Source organism: Agelaius phoeniceus, chromosome 5, assembly GCF_051311805.1.
Source record: "Agelaius phoeniceus isolate bAgePho1 chromosome 5, bAgePho1.hap1, whole genome shotgun sequence".
Taxonomy (NCBI): domain Eukaryota; kingdom Metazoa; phylum Chordata; class Aves; order Passeriformes; family Icteridae; genus Agelaius; species Agelaius phoeniceus.
The window spans coordinates 62645115-62665246 of record NC_135269.1 but is presented as its reverse complement, the minus strand read 5'-3'; the positions used below and the strand labels follow the sequence as shown (position 1 = coordinate 62665246).

The 20132-nt window shown below is 39.9% G+C and overlaps 1 protein-coding gene and 1 long non-coding RNA gene across 3 annotated transcripts in view; one reads left to right on the top strand and one right to left on the bottom strand.

The window, feature by feature from the left end:
• Nucleotides 1–10753, bottom strand: part of CD36 (CD36 molecule (CD36 blood group)) — a 130270-nt gene extending 119517 nt beyond the window's left edge. Inside the window, exon 1 of the mRNA XM_077179147.1 lies at nt 9910–10753. The gene's annotated coding sequence lies outside the window, so the exon portion shown is untranslated. The remainder of the gene's footprint in view (nt 1–9909) is intronic.
• LOC143694169 (uncharacterized) lies at nt 9437–19720 on the top strand. 2 transcript variants are annotated; one of them, XR_013182499.1, is made up of 4 exons: nt 9437–9699; nt 16524–16617; nt 16782–19181; nt 19233–19719. It is a non-coding gene; the product is annotated as an uncharacterized LOC143694169 (long non-coding RNA). The 2 variants fall into 2 exon arrangements; XR_013182498.1 differs by having other exon boundaries at nt 16782–19720.
• Nucleotides 19721–20132: the final 412 nt, after the last annotated feature.

Genomic DNA, 20132 nt, shown 5'->3' with positions numbered 1-20132 from the left:
TTTATAAGACAAACAATAGTTTTATGGACTTTGTTTTCTGTTGTGGAACATTTACTAGAATCCAGTGCTCATGAGTGAATTGTAGAGTACATATAATGGAATGTCTTCCCATTCACATTATTCATTATTTCAAAATAACAAAAAGAAAAGAAGAAAAGGAAAAAAGAAAATAGAAAAACAAAAGAAAAGAAAAGGAAAGAGAAAAAAGAGAAAGAAGAGAGAAGAGAAGAGAAGAGAAGAGAAGAGAAGAGAAGAGAAGAGAAGAGAAGAGAAGAGAAGAGAAGAGAAGAACTTAAGTAAGGCTAATATAAATATTTAACTAAGTTCTAAACAGATTTCTGTTTAAAACAAAAAGTGGAACAGCTTTCTCTCTTTTATGACCACTTTCATTTGCAAAGTCCTGTTTTCACTCTTCACAGAGTGATTAGTAGACTTCAATAGAAAACAATACTACTATTGCATATTAAATTCATAAGATATAACCTTTATTTGAATTTAAATTGGTTTTCTAAAGGTGAATTCACTTTGCAGTCTGATACATTTGGATCTCAGAGTACAATTGCTTGCATACTTCATTTCTCATTGCAGCACTGAGGTTTTTACTTAGAGGTTTTTTTTTTCCTTTGTAGATAAAAAGAAAAAATGAAACAAAGCACACTTCACTAGAATAACTACAGTGATGTGAATGATGCCACAGGAGACAGAGATCAGAGATCACAGTTCCAGCAACATTTCACTTAGGTCTTACATCTTTATTATATTCTACTATTGAAAAAAGCCTTTCATGACTGTGACTTCCTACCAGATGAGTTTTACCCAGTGTATTTAAAATTTTCTCCTAATAATTGAAGAGCTACAGCCATTAAATAGTTCCTGACATGTTTTTGGCTCTTTGAATCTCAATAGCAGAATCTGTGTGACAGTTTTTATCAAAGGCTCATTAATGCGTAGTTTTCAGTCACAGCCAAAATTTCAAGCTGTGGCACAGGCACTATAAGGAGCAAGGTGTACCAGTATGTAAAGGGCCATCTGAAGAGCTGAATCCCTCATTCAGGGCAGGAATGTAGCTGCTTTATCATTCTTCACCAGTTTCAGCAAGGGAAAAGGATGACATCAGGTACTGATTATTGCACTTTGCTGCAGTCCAGATGCAAAGGGGTTCAGTAGAGATAAGAAGAATCTTTACAATTCCTATTGGTAAGAACAGGGTTTAAACTGTTTCTTACTTCCCATCTCCCTGTAAAAGTATGGAGACCTTTTATTCTTATCAGTAGGCTGAAATCAAAACACCAGGATATACTACAGAGGAAGGTCAGTCTAAATGTTTTCATTGACTGAGCAAAATCCTCTGGAGCAAAGCAAAATTAACTCATCAGATGTCCTGTAACATTTCTTGTGTTGGAAAAATAACTCCAGCACAATTTCTCACTGGAAAATGAATGTCTTTCCAGACACACTGAGGTTTTTCACCCTGGCAGGAGATACCAGTGTAACAAGAGTTGCAAGACAGCCATCCTGAAGGTCCCTGAACAACACAAGGTAATGAAGATGGATAGTAACAGTGTAGAATACATCACAGTAGTTTCATTGTCTGTGCTGGTGGGAAATATTGCTCAGTCCACAGATATGTCCTCATTCCATTACATTTCTCAGCAATATCAGGTACTCCTTGGACAGAGATGTTGACCTGCAGTTCCCTCTGAAATATTCCTTACAAATTTCTAAAAAATTAAAATAAGTTATTTCTTTGGGTGAGTTACAGTTTGTCTTCTTAGGTCTCAGGAAAGAGAAAAAGAGAGAGATGCATCTTAGATTTAAAATATGCAGGATAATTAGTTCTCAGTCTCCATGTGCCCATGTCCCCCTGCTAACACAAGGAAAATGTACAGATCCCTCAGCCTTCATCTGACAACATCCTAGCAATAACTCCTCAGGAGGGTCCCTGCTCAGTGCAAACCCAAGTGAGCTATGGTCCTTGGGAGGCAGCTCCAATGCCATCACAGCAGTGAACTAGACATGGCACTGCCAATAAATCTGTGGTTTCCAAAGCAGAACAGGGTAAAAAGGACATCATTATCACCCAGGAAAAAACCAGGAAGTGAATGGAATATACTTCTAACTTTTGCAACATGGAAGTTAAGGGCTTCTCATGGAAACCACCAGTGATTTCAGCCACTTTTAATTTACTACCTAGAAAGAAGCACAGTATAGGCTGGGAGTGGATCTCAGCAAATCAGTCACCTTCATGTGGCTTTTCATGCCATCATAGGAGGGGGACAATGGTGCAGGATTGCAATGAGGAGTTTGGAGGTCAGGGTAGGTCTTTCACACCCACCCAGGTTAGCTAGTCAAACACTCTTGAAGCTGCTGCAGGAATCTTGCCTACCTACTCTGAAATGCTTTTTTTTTCAATTGGAAAGGATTGGGTCACAGTGTACAGATTATTCACACACATTCCATTTGTGCCTGCAGAGGAAGCATCAGTTTTACTGAGGGGGTTTGCTGTTATTGCATGCAGGGGCAGGCAAGGAAAGGGTTAAAGTTGACTAGGAAAACAAGAAGTCTGCAGCTGATTAATTATTGCATGAAGAGAAAGTGAGCGTATAGTGAATAGCTCTTCCCTTGGAGCAGTTCACAGAGGTAAAGCTGTGTTGCTTTTATTGCCTGCATTATCAAAACAGTGTATCTTCAAAGCTGTACAGAAATAGATGAAACACAGGTCCTACAAATTTTTAAATCCCCTTTGATTTTTACTCCATTTCTTAGTTCTATAGGAGAGCTTGACAATAGCTCAGAGACAAAACAGACTTTTAATGAACCTTTGTTTACAGGCCTGCTAATCAGCAGGACTCATCTACAAATCCATTCCCCCAGCAGTCTTACCCCTTGATGGTTGCCATGCTTACCTTTCAGACCAGCATCTCTTTTAAATGGGTGGTGCTTGGTTGCATTTCCCAATAATGTAATGGCAGCAATGATAAAAACAAATTTTCTAATGAATCTCCTCCAACATCACCTTGGACTGCTGCTAGCACTTCCTCTTGGCATTTGAGGAGGAATGTGCACACCTATAGGTCAGCACAGACTTGTGCATTTTTAATTCACTGAGGACAGGATATTTCACTTCACAGTGTTCCCATAATCAGCTACCTCTCTTCTTTAGCCAATCTGTTATATGCAATTCTTTCTGCATCATGCTAAATGATATTACATATCTTCCACAAAACTCAATTTGTTTTAGAATATCAGAAAACTGGAGAGAAGTAATAGGGTTTCCATCAGTATCTTAAACATACCTTCAATTCTGCTGCACACAGTTTGCAAGGAATTCCAGATTCAATCACACAGAGTAAAAGTATCAATTTAATTCGAATTTCTAATAAGTAGCATACACACTGCAAATAAAGCTCCTTTTCCTTTCACTGCATTCAATACAGCAAATAGTGTTAAAGTTTTTAGAAAAGAAAAAACATGTCATGAGTGCATGTCTTTATAAGACTGGGTTATAGTAAGGGTCTTAATTGTTTATATTACAAAAGTGACAAAATACACTATAAAAAAGACTGAAAGTCTTTTGCCCTTAGGCAATTACAAGTGAAACATGTGAAGATGACTTTTTCACTTCTGTGTATACTAGGTTAAGCTAGGTTTTGCCACTCCCTCTTGTCTCCTCTAAAGGCAGGGTCACTGTTGGGCACAAGGAGGGGCAGAGAGGAAATGTGGTCAGAAAACTGCACTTACTAACCCACAGCTCTGAATCTCCCAGTGGAGCCTCTGGCCAGCAGATGCACTTACGAGCAGTGTCAAGGCTGCCCAGACCAGCTCACAAGCCAGAGTTGGGCAAAGGACCAGGAAGCCATAACTTTCTGGTTTTGGCTTTTGCTGATGAAGTAGAAATTTGGCCCATTATAATAAAAGATGAACTATGTACATTTTTGGTATCATTATTGATTAGAAAATTTACTGATGAAGCATGTTTGATTCAATTGAAGGAGTCTTGAATAGCCCCCTCCATCTCATTGATCTGTACTGTTTTCCTGTGGGTTTCTTCTATGAAATATTCTCTTGATTGCTGAAAGGTTTTTATTTTTCCTGAGTTAATACCAGTAACACACTCACGTGCTTATCTGAAGTGCATGCCCTTTCCTATAATTCAGATAGACCACAGGAAAATATGGTAAGGCTGATTAGAGGCTCTTCATTGCACCCTAATATTGAGTACTGAGTTTGCACACTCCACACCTTCCCACATACATAGAAATGATGGCAAATGGTGAAATAAGTGAAAACTCCTTCCTTCTTCTTGTGCTCCAAAGCTGGAGCTTCCAGCTGAGCTGAGGTGGCATTTTGGGTTCCATTTGGGATTTGGGCATTGTGTCCTGTGACCCGATCCTTAAATCAGAGACAGTTGTGACACAGCTAACAGCAGTGTTGTAGTCCTCTGAGCTTCACAAAATGGTATTCTAAGTATCATAAAGTCATAAAATCATTGAATGGTTTGGGTTGGAAGGGACCCCAAAGATAATCTCATTCCACCCCCCTGCCACAGGCAGAAACATGTTTCCCTGGACCAGGTTGCTCAAACCCCCTTCTAACCTGGCATTGAACAATTCAAGGGATGAGGCATCCACAATTTCTCTGGGTAACCCATTCCAGTGCTTTGCCAATCTCATAGTAAAGAATTTCTTTCTAATATCAAATCTGAACCTTCCCTCTTCCAGTTTAAAGCCACTCCCCCCTGTCCTGTCATGCTCCAGCTCTCTTGTAGCCCCTTCAGTTACTGGAAGCTTCTCTAAAGTCTCCCTGGAGCTTTCTCTTCTCCAGGCTGAACAATCACAACTCAGCCTTTCCTTTTGAGCAGGTGCTCCAGCCTTCTGGTCATCTTCATGGCTTCCTCTGGACTTGCTCCAGAGGTTCATACCCATCTTAAATTTCATTTATATAAGGTCTCAAGGTCTTGGACTGGGCAGAATAATTCCTTTAACATGCAGCATACATCTTTATACCATTTTGAAAGCTTTTTCATTGTGACAGTAGCATCTCTAGAGACTATTTTTGAGCTTGCCAGAGATGCTAATGGTAGTGTTTGTTTTAGATAGCTGGCTTTCTTCCAATTAATTATGGCTCTTTATGAGTCATTTTGTTTGGAAATCTCTGATTACATGAACATGACAGAAGGTATTCAGAAAGAACACTGCAGTTATAAATTGCCAAATGCTATTAGAAGGAATTGTCAACATCCTTGCTACAGAGAGATACAATCTTTTAAATGCACCTCAGCACAGCAACAGTCTGGTAATAGTCCACTTAGTGTGTGATTTCAACCTTGGTGAGAAAGTATTAGGATTTTAAATTATTCCAATATAAAATGCCGTAATTGTTACCAGAATCTGATTCAGGCATCCCTGAATGGGTTGTGACAGATGATACAAACAGGGGTTGCTGTGGGAACGGTTCATTTGGATTTTAGGACTGTATTCCAGCACATCTACAGGTGGTTTTGTGAAACCTTTCAAATTCCTTGAGCATCATATTCCATTTTAGTGGTTAGCTGAACAAGAAAAATGAAAAATGCTTGATGTTTGAATGTTACTGATATGTAAAAACAGAGAGGAAATAGCTCTTTCTTATCAGGAGTGTGGTATACATGAATTGCAAAGGAATTCAATTTGTGATAAAGCTCAACTTCAGGCTCCTGAAAATCTTTATTTATTTCCCCTTTTACATCACTTCATATGGCAAACAATGGCTCCTTTCCTACCCATTTTGAAATTCAGGGTCCAAAAATGGTAGAATCTCAAAAATAATTATAATTAATAAGTTTGGCTTCTTTTTTTCCAAGAAAAATTAGACAAAAATTATAACAAAGGATTTTGACTATGTCTTTTGGCAGGTAGGGACTGTGAACACTTTTTTGCATATCAGCCTCCCCTTTAGGGCACTGCTCAAAAAAGGGGCAAGTGTAGGTCCAAGCCCTACACATGCAGCAATACAGAAATGACAGCAGGTGTTGGCACAATTATTTTTAAAGCAAGCTGTCCCCACTGCACATCTGTTTCCAAAGTTTGCTGTCTGGATATCACACCAAACACTTCACATTTGTTCACTGCACCCTTGCTGAAATGTGTATATAACCAGATCTCCCTTGGGACATCTCCTGAGGAGCAAAATTCACCCTGTGAGAACACATGGAAATTAAATGCTTATACCAGGATTGACGTCACTGCTTGCTGCCCTCTAATGTGGCCATGGCTGTCGGGAAGTAAATTTAAGACTTAATGTTTTAAATTTGGTTCCTCTGCTCCACTCACTGAGTCCTTCCCGCCCCTCAACTTCTTTAATTCCAGGCTGCCAAGTCTAGACAATGAGAAAAAGCTTGCAAAGGAAGACTGAAATAAAATATCCATTGGGATATTCACTTCTGAGAGTGAGCCCCAGAGGGTTGCCCAGAGGAGGGAGAGGATCCCAATTTGCTTGGAGTCATTCAGTTTAAAGATTTCCAGCTCAGTTCTTGTCCACAGGTTATGCTCAGTCATTAGGGAAATGCAAAATGGGAATTTACCTGAAATTACAACATCCTTTTTAAACTTACATGTACCACTACAAAAATATGCTCTACAGATCATCTAATCCAATATTTTAAGTCTTTTGTGAGTGACTTAAATTCCCTGAACAAAGCACTAGGATTAGCACTCCTAGGTTCTAAAACAACACCAAGCCAACAGCTCTCTTCCATTAAAAGCCTAATTGAAGTACAACAGGAACTGATCACAACTCACTTTTAGTGGTTTTATTTTCAGCCACTAGTTCCCTGCCAAGTCCCTCACCTCATGCTGCTCTTCTGGTGTGGAAAAGCTCATCTTGGCATTCCTTGAGGCTTGTACTTGAATGTGACAAGGTTTTATTCCTCATTCCTCGCTGGTGCATCAGGGAAGCTCAAGAGCCAGAGCCAAACAACTTTTTAAAGTGGGGGACTACCTCTGAGATTCAGAGACTCAAGTTCCTTTCATCATGACTGGTTACCTATCGCTGGTTTATACACAGAAGTGAAAATATCTGTCTTGCTTCAGCTCATGTTTTCCTTTGATTAGGAGAAGCAGACACAGTTCTGGTTAGATTTCACTTTTAGTGGTCTGGTTCTTCTGATCAGAGAAACCTTTTGGCTCAGATAGCTCCTCCTGCCTGTCTCCACACTGAGCATATCTTGGGGCTGTGTCTGAGCTCCCTGATGGCTCCTCTTGCCTTCTCATGTTAATGACTCCAGCCTGGAGCAAGAGTCAGAGCAGAGGGAGCTGCAGGATTCTCCTCTTTTGCATTTACACGCCGAGGGAATCAGGAATAATAAAATACAACAGTTGCTTCTTCCTGAATAATAATTTGTCCTTTGGTAGCAGGCCAGGAATTCCTACATGTGAAACAGAACAATATCCCTGCTGTCACTAATTTACTGTCACAATTCCTGTTAAATTAAGCCCTGTACTTCTAGCCTTGGCATGTGGGTGCCAGTCCCTGAGTTTTGCATGCTATCTGTTCTGTATTATCTACATCACAGACGTGCACCACACCAATGCTCAGATATGGCATTCTATTCACTGTCTCTAGGCAATTAGAGCAACTACAAGACAGAGGACAAATTTAACTACCTCATTTTAATGAGACTAGCATTTGAAGATTCATCAGTCCAATTTACCTCCCAGGAACTTTCACAGAGTGAGAATTCCCTGAAGAATCTGTCTGGATGAATTAATTTCAGGAAGAGCATCTTCAGGCTATTGATCAATCAGCCTGTCATATATTTCTCTTGTCAAGTTAGGTTTTGGCTGCAGCTTTCAGGACACTAAAGATTGTGATGGTTTTTGTAAAATGTCATCTTTTCCAATCTTCTATTTCACCTTCTTGCTTTTGAAACCCTTATTGGAAATCCAGGAGGCATTCTCCACTGAATGACAACTTCACCTGATTCACAATGGCCCACTAGTGAAATGTGGGGCCCACTGGAATGTGGGGCTGGTTGAAAAATGTTGGGAATAAGAAAAGTCTCTGAAAATTGCAATATTATTAAAACATACTGATGACAGTGTGTCACCATCATATTTTCTGGAGAAATCCCTTTGCCCAGGATTTTGCTCCTGGGAAGCTGAGAAGCCTCAGAGAAAAATTGAAACAATAATTATCTCATTTGCTTCTCCTGTGTCTTGCTGCTTTGGAATGTGGTTGGAGATAGTTTATCCAACATGTGAATTGTTTTAACTTAATGACCAAACACAGGCTGTGTCAGGGCTCTGGAAGGAGTCACGAGTTTTTCATTATTACCTTTTTAGCCTTCTGTCTGTATCCTTTCTGTATTCTTTAGTATAGTTTAGTTCTGTATTCTTTAGTATAGTTTTAGTTCATTCTTTAATATAATATAGATCATAAAATAATAAATTAACCTGTTAAGAACATGGAGTCAGATTCAACATTTCCTTGCTCCCCTGATGGGGAACCCTGAAAACACCACATCAGTATGCCAAATTTTTAATCTTAATCAGTATGCCAAGAGCATTCCCTTTGGCTGTGGTAACCAGGTCAGGGCCTGCTGGGAGTCAAAACCACTAACATTAAGGATTTGTCCCTGCAAACAAACCATGGGAGCGATTCTTTGACCTTCCATAAAAAATTCTCCTCTTAATGTTAATTAGGTAGTGCAGCAGTTCTCTGCAGTCTCTTGGGCGCTTTTTACATTGGACAAAACAAAACCTAGAAGTACCTTTTGGCAGGTTAACTAAATCCCTGGAAAATCCCTGCCTGCAAGTAGCTGCAGGTCTCTTCCATCTGCCTCCCCAAACAAATTCAAAACCTTCCTCAAAAGGCCATGGATGGGTTGTGTCCAGCCAGGAGGTAATGATTCACACACAGCTGGGACCAGCTTGTGAGCTGTGAAACAAAAGCCTCAAGGAAACCTTCTTTTTCCTTGTGACTTACACTCAGAAACAGGATTTTTGTTGATGAGTAACAAGCAAATATGAGAGGAAACCTAGTGAGAAACTGTGTGATTTGGTATTTCAGAGAACAGCATCAGGTATAGGGAAGAAGAGGTAACAAGAGGCATCTTAGTTCTGGAAATCATGTTTCTGGGAAATTCTCATTACCATTCAGTTTATTTTCATGCTGTGTTCTAAATCTTCTACAATTTTGACTTCTCTGCATGTGTGTTTTTCTGATGAGCATAGAAGGTGAGATGCTGACAGAGATATAAATCCTCTGTTTATGCATTTCTGGCTGACTTTCCCCCCTCCCTATCCATCCTTACAAAGATAAAAATCCCAGTGCACTTTTCCTAGTAAGGCATGCCTTTTTGGTCCAGAAATAGCATGGAGAGTGATCACTTCCTCCCACTGCCTGCTCACAATGCTTCACAGCAGTGTGGGTGACAAACAGGTACTGGTGTCTCTGTACCATCAGGAGAGTCTTCATTACGCGGCAAAAAATGTCAAAAACACTGGAATTCATCTCATTAAATGCAGGCATCCTAGGCATAGAGCCAGTCATTGAGGCTGCTTAGTTCATGGAGAGAAAGAATCACTTTTGAAGCAGTCTAATAAAGATAAAATAGGCCAGGTGGCAGCTATAAAGGTGCCTATTTTCCTGGTTTGGGTTTTGCAGGAGCTCCAAGGGTGACCAGCTGTGATGGAAGCAGCTGTACTGAAGACAACAAGGGTAAGAGGATACTAATCATATTGTTTTTTTATAACAATTTGAGATTAAATGGTTCCTTATTTTCTCCTATCCCCTCAAATACCTATTACTTAGCTCAGTTTGAGCAGTGGCTTAAGAACTGATCTGTATTTAAAATCAAGACACCTTTTTTGTGGGAACATAATGAGAAAAGGATGTGGGGAAAAAAAAAAAAAAAGTGAAAGCCCTCACCTCTGTTCATTCCTCTGTACTGAATATTTCATTCCTCCAAAGGAAAAGGAGAAGCCACTGTAGACAGCAATTGGAGTAATGACAAATATCAGCAGAGAACTGCCCTGTGGGTCCCAAGTCAGCATCCTGGGGAAGGCTTTGGCAGTCCAGTAAGATCCAGGAGGATCACACACAGTTCTGTCAGACCTCTAACAGCAGCTGGAGGACAGCAGGAGGTGTGCCTGGACTTCAGTGATACCAGCAAGTTAGGGCTCCAGTTCTGATGCTCTGAAGCTGCTGCTCCTGTTCTGTCACACAATCAAAGCACATCAGAGAGAAGCTGAGCTTTGAGATTTGGTTCTTAACCCATCATGATGTATAAGAAATCAGTATCAGACCAAAGGGAAAAAAAAAGGGGGAAAGGAAGCATAAAACAGAGGATCATGAAAGATTAATGCAGGTCTTGATCTAGGAGGAATTCTGCATGTTCTTCCAATGTCCACATTGTCTTTCAGGAGCCATCAGTTTCAAGACATCAATTTGCATTTGAAGTCTTGGTCCAGCAAATTACCAATGCAGATTTTCTCCCTTCTGACAGTTAGTCTTATTTATGTTGAAATGTTTGGAAGTTCATTTTACTGCCATTTTGTTAATTTGCTGCTCTAGTTAGTCTAGCTTTTTACATCAAGGTATTTCAGCCCTCTCTCAAAGCATACCCATTAATTCCAGTTTCATCTTAAAATTATTTTAGAATCAAAATAAGTCTGTGCAGCACTGCCAATATCTCAAAGTCTGAAAACAGCATTTCCATAGCAAAAGTCCCCAGTTGCCCCAGTAACAAAACTATGATGTGCAAACAGTAATAACAGAATTTTGGCCATTTTTTTAAGCACTCTTCAATATGACATAATTTGAAAATGAGACTGAAAAAGTGTGTGAAGGAACAGATATTTTGTGTGTACAAGCATCCATATTTTTGCAGGTAGAGTGCAACAGGCTCAGCATTAGTCACAGGCATTACTAAGTCATGGAATCATAGAAACATGGAAGATTCTCAGTTGGTAGAGACTCACAAGCATGAAATTCTGAATCTCAAGTAAGCTGTAAAAGTATACTGTTGATGTCAGTGACTAAGTGTACACCCTTTACTGGTGCCTACAAATGCATAACTGAAGGTTTCATCACATACCCATGTACCATATCTGGTTTTCATAAACACACCACATCTACATTGCAGGTAAACTCATAAAATGTCTTATTTTGAAGGAGGCCAAGTGTGTATGTGATGTTTGTGTTATCCATATGTTATTTACAAGTTAAGATTAGACTTAATCTTTAACCTGTATTCTGGAAAACACTAATACCTTGATCTTTAAGAATCTGGACTCCATTAAATTTGAAAGTGGCAATAGATGCCTTTGAAATACAGATGAGCTGTAACTATTGATTAACCTGGTTCCTCACATCACATCTCGACTCCCTTTGCATCCACAAAGACCATCCCAATACCCAAAAAAAGGAATCTGGAAGGGAACTGAAGAGTCCTAGTAATTTAAATGTCTACTGTTACTTGTCTGTGAATAGAATAATCCTCTCATCCTTTTCTTCCCAGCCTCATTTCAGTCGATGCCAGCCAAAGCAGCCACTGTGTGAGAGGGTGCTGGGGGCAGAGCTGATCCTGTGCTGCAATCAGAGTGCTGGGAAAGGAATCATTGAATTGTGACACTTTCATCCCAGTGTGCTATACAGGAGAGGTCAATGTGATTACCATAACCTACTCCACGCATTTTCTGCATCATCACTCTTTTGTGGTCATCTCCCCCAAAGCATCGCTGCTGTTTCTTATCAGTACTGGATTGGTCACTACCTGCCATTTTCTTAAAAACTCACAAATTCAAGGCTGTGAGATCTTGCTGATGTTTGCCTTTTGGGAAGTGTCTTTCTGTAAAAGACAAGAGCCCACTCTCAAACTGACTCATGACCACCTTCACCTTGTGCTTACATTCTTAAGGCAGCCATCAGAAAACAGGATGAAAAACAGATGCTGTAGAGAAGGACAAAAAACTCTCTGTAAAATTATCTGGGTTACAATTATCAGCCTCAACATTTCATGTTCAATTTCTAACCTACCGTACCAGCTCAGGGCCTGGAGACATCAATATTTTATACCTTTAATTTAATCACTTCCTCTGCACTGCATAAAATTATATCTCTTTGTAGGCTGGATATTAGCAACAGCGGAATCATTAATTAATACTTTCAAGTAAGATTCAATTCAAAATTTTCTGCCTTTAGAATACATAAATAGTATTTTCTCATTATCATTATCAACAATCTTGCTTTTTAATATAATTTACTACATAATTAACAATGTCATGTCTTCATAAAGGCACCCATCTATTAAAATATCCAACTTTAGGTAAAAAATTTGGAAAAAAAAAAAAACATGAAAAAAACCTATTCTAGAAAAAGTAAAAATTACATAAAGGGCAAGATACTTTTTATCTCTGGAAATGCTCTTGAAATGCAGTAAATTCATTATATCACTGACAAGTTCATAATTGGTGATCCCTGGAAGGGGAGATATTGGGAACTGTGAGACCCATGGAATGAAACTATGATGAAATACCTGTAGGGATATGAAACATTTTGGTTCCCTTTGTGTTATTTTTTAATCTCAAAGCAATAATGACACTCCCAGAGTGTCATACTTTTACACAGATGATCTCATCACTTTCTTCCTTCCTTCCTTCCTTCAACAGAAATACTATTTAGAAGAAATGTGATAAATTTAATGAAGCTGAGCTTCAATAAAAGATAATTGTGCAGAATTTAATGCAAAAGAATCTTGAAGACAGACTATCAATGCAGTAATAAACATATATCCATTTATTCATTCTTCCATTGTGGAAGAGTGGATGCTGGCTCATGGAGAGCTTGTGTTTGAGCTTGTAAAGCTATTTTTTATAATGACTGGGTGTTAGGAGACCACAAACAAAGGGTCAGACAGGGAAACCAGAAAATTCACTGACATGGAAGCAAGTCTTAGGTGGAGATTACTTCCATAAGTGAGCATAGAATGAGTGGCTGCAAAAGAAAATATGTAGTTAGTATTCCATGAATCACACACTGGTTTTATGAAAATAGCAAAAAGACTGAATTAGATCTGACTGCGTGTGGTTTGTTCTTCTCCTCAAATCTGTGAATTAGCCTGCACTAGATGAGGGTGCAGTTGAGAAATGCCAGAGTACATAGCCAGTATTTTGTGCTAGAATGAAGGTGGGGTTTGAGGATACAGCAGACCTAAAGAAACCTAAAGCTCATGAGTGGGACTCTCAACACCTAGCTTCTCACTTTACCTGGACCCAGTAATTTCTAAGAGAAAGATGTCTTGGTGTGAGAAGACACAGAGATCAAAGAAAGGCCACCAAACTAAAGAAGGACATTCCAGAGATTGGCTGAGAGGAACATGACTTTTGTGTGTCTCCCTGAGGGATCACAGTGTGGATGACAAACATCTCAGATGAAGGGACAAAGGTCGAGTGACTTTTACCATCACCTTTCTCAGAAGAGTTTCCTGCGCACCAGCATCCATGGAAAGCGAGTCCCAGCAATGGTTCAGAGCACCATGGATGGGTTTGGGGGCAGGAGGGGGAAACCTGCTCCTGACTCAGCAGCTCAGCCCAGAGAGGAGGCAATCTCTGCTGCTCTGTGTGTAGGTGGTGGCAGCCAGCAAGGCAGGGGCTGCCAGGACTTGGCAAAGTGTGTTTGTGTGCATGGAGCAGGAGCACTGCCAAAGGCACACAGCTCCTGATGGCAAACGCTCTCAACGCTGGCTGAGGCCAAAGCCAGGCTGTCTGCATGAGTGCCATGCTTCTAATAATGATCAGAGATCCCAAAATTCCCTCAGAGTGTCCTTTGGTGAAATCCACCCGTGAGGTTTTGGCAGCACATTGAACATATACACTCATCTCTCAGTGACAGAACCTGATGTTTCCCAAAAATTCTTCTTAGCCACAGAAACCTTACTCCCAGATTATTCCCATAGCTGTCTGATGGGCGTGGAGGTGGTCAAGGGGTATTTTGTTACAGAAATGTGTCTCCAGCTCAACTGTTGGGGAAACTCTTTCACAGCAAAATCACATCATACACAGACTGATTAGAAATAGAAAAGCCTTGAGTCAGTGGTTCTCACTATTATTGATTTCAGGCAAGCAGTGCATACCCATGAGATTTCAACCACAAAAAAACATCAGACACCTAGAACCAAAAACAGCAGCAGCAATAAACTAGAATAATTAATGTGGAGAAATAGTAGAGATGCATTAATACTTAAGGAAGTAAAAAAGTTAAGTAAAAAATAATATGAGCAAATTCTGGAATTTTCTTGTGCCCTCAAAGACCTTGTCAAAAATGTGACACAATTTAATTCTGATTCCACAACTAATGGCAACCATGTATATAAATCAGAATCACTGGAGAAAGTCACACCCACTTTCAGTTCCAGATTGGTCCTTTTAGCTGGACAAACTGGTACACTGGGTTTTTTTAGCCCCAGTTCCTGTGACTCACGTTGGAGGGTGTGTAACTTCATTTTTCTATGTAACTTCATTTTTCTTTCTTTTTATATTAAATGCAGAGAAAGACTTAGACACTCAGAATACAAACCATAATGTGTGATCAGGGGGAAGAAAGGGGCAAAGAGAGGGACAGAGGGGAAATAAGAGAAAAGAAAGAGAGAGAGAGAGAGAGAGAGAGAGAGAGAGAGAGAGAGAGAGAGAGAGAAGAAAGAAAGAAAGAAAGAAAGAAAGAAAGAAAGAAAGAAAGAAAGAAAGAAAGAAAGAAAGAAAGAAAGAAAGAAAGAAAGAAAGAAAGAAAGAAAGAAAGAAAGAAAGAAAGAAAGAAAGAAAGAAAGAAAGAAAGAAAGAAAGAAAGAAAGAAAGAAAGAAAGAAAGAAAGAAAGAAAGAAAGAAAGAAAGAAAGAAAAGAATCTATATGATTTTGCACACATGTGGTAAGCAGTTCCAGAGGGAGGATCACACCTCAGCCTCAGTGTCAGTCCCTGCCTTGAGCTGAGCAGTAGCACTGGCAGCACACAGAATCAGCATCATGTGTTTCCATGGAAATAAGCCACATCTGTAGACACCACCTTTTCTGTACCTATTTTTTAATACATCTGCCCACCTGTCTTGGACTGATGAAATCCTTCTGATGGAGCTAGAGACCTTTAGCCCTCCAGCTGCTGCAGAGACTGAAGTGATATTTTGAGATAGGGACATAAGCTGTGTGTTATCTGAATTATTTTGAAGTATGCCATTTCTTTCACAGTTCACCAGCATTTCAGTGCTCACACCTATCTCTTTATTCATACCAGTCCCTTTTCAAGCAGAAGCACTGCTGAGCACCTTGTCCAGGTCATCAAACCCTCTCTGACCAAAGGGGTTCTCAATGCATTTCTCCAAGGAATTTAGTGGATCATCTGCATTCCAGGGGGAGCAGACCTCTGCCAGCACCCACTTTTATGTTTAGACTCACAGCCTTCAGGAAACCATTGTGTCTATGCCATTCATGCACATTAACTCCTCCTTTTAAAAAGTTTTTTTTCTTTATGAGCAATGAAACAAAAGGTTAAGAACAGAAATGTTTGTAACTAACATATCTGTTGTGTCCTCATGTTTTTGTCAAAGGTTGCCCACTTGCTGTTCCAGCAGAGTACAATAATTTCTGGTGTTTTCTATGTACCAAAGAGTCACTGCAGGGACACAAGCCTTTTTACAGAGAGACATTTATTCAATAGGCTTAAGCATATGAAGCAAAAACAACTGCTTTAAAACTAAATATCCTTTGCTTCAGGCACTTGTTTCTTGAGAGGTAAATGAGGTCAAGAAGATGATGTGGTGTGTGTAAATTTAACAAGGCAGAACCTGGCAGAATAACTCATTGGCCTGGATCACCGAGTGCTGCTGTAGCCTTTGCCTGGATGCAAACTTTACATGAAAAAAAGAAAAAAAAGGGATTTGTCTACTAATAAATAGAGTGTATTGAAAAATAGGTCAGCATGCCATGTGCAATTCATAATGCATATTACCTGAAGTATTCCTCAGGGCTTGACCCTTAAATATGAAGGGATTTTAAAAAGCAGTTCTAGGACAGAAAGGAGACAATACCTTCTGTATTTTCCTGGAATAAAGTCCTTCAATTCAGCCTTATTCCTGTACCACATCAGTGCATAATGCTAAAAAATTCAGGGACACGTTGAAAGACAACTTCTAAGAGAAAGAACTATTGTAAAGAAAGGGGCTGTATAATTGTTTAAAAAAAAACATTGGAGTACATTTTTATTGTGATGAACACACAAAAATCTCTTTTATTAGTGTTGGGAAAACAGTGGATCTGTACTTTCTCTGAATTTGCAGGTATTTATACAGATCTAAAACTCCCAAAGAAAAAGCTGTAGATAGAGTAAGTCAGTTTATGAAAGGTGAGATAAAGCATAACTTCTGCATTTCATACCACTCCAGCCCCTTTCCCATGAGTACTCAGATGACTGTGATTTTTGTACATACTGATGTTTGAGGAGGAGGTTTTGCTCATAAAAATGTGAATAATGACGTTTTTAAAATCTGTTCTTTCAGAGAGCATGTGCTGCCCAGATTACTCACAACCAGTAAAGGATACAACCAAAGATGCCAAGTGAGAGACAGAAAAGTTAGGAAGTGACAGAAATAGGTAAATAACCCTGTTCAATGTGTGCAATATTAGATAATTTTAATTATATAATCCTATGCCTTTTTCCCCTCCACAGATATTCCAGATAGCCACATTAGAAGAGGTCAAAAACTCCTGGTTTTTATCATAAATTTGATTCTCCCTCAAGGCATTTTGTTTTGCAGGTCAGATCCCTGGTGTTTCCGAAATATACAGCAAGGAGGTCACAGAGCAATCCAAGCACAAAACCTTCCCCTGACCACAGCATGGTGGGAGCAGGATGAAGCTCAGCTCTTTGGGAGCCCTCAGGAGCTGGAATGCAGCACCACATCTCGCCTGCCTTTGGTGAAAAGTGGCCAAGCTTTCCCCTTTGAGTCTGCTCGCAGGAAAGAGTGATTTAAATATTTGTTCCACAGTATGTAAACTGTGGAACAGAAGCAGTTCTTCAAGGCAGAAGGCATTATTTCAGTTCAGCATGAAACCAAATAAATTATTTCCAAAATAATACATTCACTAAGACTTTTTGATACCAATTAGGGTAATTTTTTACTTGCACACAGTTAGGGTATAAATCCTAGGCCGTGCAAATGTTTAAAAGTGCTGTCAGCCCAAGGGAGGTCTAGCAAAACTCTACTGGTAACAAGAGATATACCTTAATCTTCTCCATGTCTTTATAGCTGCTGTTGAATGTGTAAGACACTGTTCTGATCCAATTTCTGCCACAGTTTCTGAAGATTTACAACAAATGAATGTTTTGCCAAAGGTATTTCTTCTAAGAAAAACTCTGTCAGTTTAATGGGGGAAGAAATTGAGTAGAATGCTTATTTTTTATGCTTCAAGAGGTCAAATATCTGCTCCCATTGGAGTGAATAGCTTTGGGAAGGTGTGGGCAGTTAGTTTTCAGTACAATCTATTTTATTCAGATATGAGATCTACAACAGAAAAGAGAGAAAATTTGAGCACTGCATATTGTATGTCTAGATCAGGAGGAATACATAAATTATTGTCTTTAAAGAAATTTATTCATATTCCCATTGTCCACATGGGATGATGTCTGTGCTGAAATAAGGCTTATCCCTTTCCCCCTCCTTTGACAAAGCCTGGTTTCAGTTTTACAGAAGAGAAATAGTGAGAGGGAAGTTAAATGATTTGCCCAAGGTCACATAAAAAACTGATAGTGGAATCAGAAATTGAACCTACTTTATCTGGTTCCCCAAAAGGCTTAGGTACTAATGTGCCCATTTTTCCTATATATTTCTTTTTATTTCACTTTTGTGTTTGACATTTCAGGCAGTATATTTCTACGTCCTTTCTTTGTTAATCCTCAGAAGCTTTACAGAGTCACAATAGCAGGACACACACCATATCAAATATCTGCCATGTACAGAGCAACTGCTGCCCTCATGCAGGGCCCAGAGTCAGGCAAGAATGAATTAACACCATGTCCAATAATTCACTCCTTTCTGCTACTTGATATAATATATATGTCAGCCAGAGGAGTGATGGCTAAATTCAAATACAAAGAAAGACAACACAAGGGCTTGGAGCTGGGTTTTTTTTCCCCAAAATCTTTGGTATTTATTAGGGTGGTTTTTCAGCAGATAATCAGCTAACTGGATTTGTCTGTAACAGCCAGTCTCAAACAGCTCCTAAACTCCTGAGAATAAAGGAACTGGAAAACCTCTTATCTGTGGGACACAAGAAAAAAGAGTGTCATTTTAATCTTCTCTTTCTAACCCAGCAAGCAGGCAGTGTGACAGTCTCACTGGCCTCTGTGCACAAATGAACACGACAGCTGAACTCACCTGTGGTTCAGCAGGGCAGAGAAGGATGGGCTTGGCAGCTCTGCTGAACTGGGACTGTGAAGTTCAATGTGCTTGAAGCCCTTTTGAAGGTGGGCTGCCCCAAAAGTCTTGCCTTGGTGGACACACTGAGCTGAGGAGGAGGAGGAGGAGCTCCATGGACCTCTTGGCAGATGGAATCCAGCCTGGGATGGTCTTCAGCATGGGGCCCTCCTCAAGGACTTCTGCACCCAGTGCAGAGCACCCAGCCTGGCAACCTCAGTGACACAGGGCAGGGATTAAGATCCTGATTGTATAAACTCAGCCAGGTCAAGACTCCTGCCAGAGCCCTGGAAGGATTCCTAAACTCCAAAGATTTCCTCAGCCAAAGAGGACCTGTGCACCATAAAAGTGGTAGGTCTAGCCTGGAAACACAAACCAAAACCTTGTGCTGGGAGGAAAGGGTTGAAAGCACAAGGATATCAAAGAGATAAATTCACCCAAATGACCCTGCAGCTGAGGATGCTAAAAATACCAGAATGGGGAAACCCCAGTTATTATGCCCAGAGTTTCTCATCCTCTCCCTGTTTTCAGAAGTAGAATTCCTGTGTAGAGATAACCCACTGTCACACATGGGCCTCCTCATGGAGAAAGAGAGAGAGAAATCAAAACCTCAGAAGCAGAAAAGCACAGTCTTGTGACAAACTGCACATTCATGGTGCCCTGTGATACAGTGGGGCAGGCAGGGGCTCACACCCACACATTGCTAAGATGAACTGAGCCTGCAGCAGCCTGTGTCCCCATGTGCCTGTGGGCTCTGGGATGAGCTGAGCCTGGTGGAGCCTGTGTCCCCAGGGGTCTCTGCCACCTGATGTTGTTAATAATGCAATGAAATAAATCTACTCCTTGCATTTCAGCTGTGGTTTGGTGGTCACCCTGGTTACCTGCATGTGTGGATTCACAAACCTTGGAAACAGCATCAAAAAGTCACATGGTGTTGAACAGATCCTGGAGTTATCTTCTGTGTTTTGATTTGCTCCTTAAAACTAAAAATCCACGATACCAGCCAGAAGAACCATTATATTAGATATTTGTAGGTGTAGCACTTTCAACATGTTTAATAAAATAAAGTCTTCTGCACAGACCAAGCAATTTTTATGGTTGTTTCAGCATGTTTTATTCCACCTTGGCATAGCAAGTTTCCCTTAAACAGAGATTGGTTTCAGTACTTCATCTCCACAGGGCAGTGTAACTTCAACTTATTATTTATGTATAATTGCAGTTTGCCTGAATTAGACTGTAATTACAGCCCAGAACCCACAATTCTGCATCCATTTCAACTTTCAGCATCTTTTTTTTATTGTTAAGATTTGGTTTCTATTTATTCAGGTTCTTTTGCTCTGAGTAGAAAACCAGATGAATCTTTCTGAAGCTATGTGTGTAATTTAGGCTTTAATGGAAAAGTGTGTCAGCTTTATCAATTTTTCTTGGATCTTATAACAAAATGTGGCAAGCTGATTTCTTTGCAAAATTCTTTCCCCCCTCTTTTTAAATCATAAATTATCTTGCCTTTTTTAATGCAGACAGACAATGACCTTGTACTTTATATGGAGTGCTTCATCCTTGTAATCTCAGAGCACTTTATAAATAGATAGAAGACATCAAAGAAGGAAAAGAGTGCTCAAGGGCAGAAGCATCACACCATGGCTCTTATTAAGGTAGTAAACCATCCTTTACTTAAAGGGGCCATCCCCT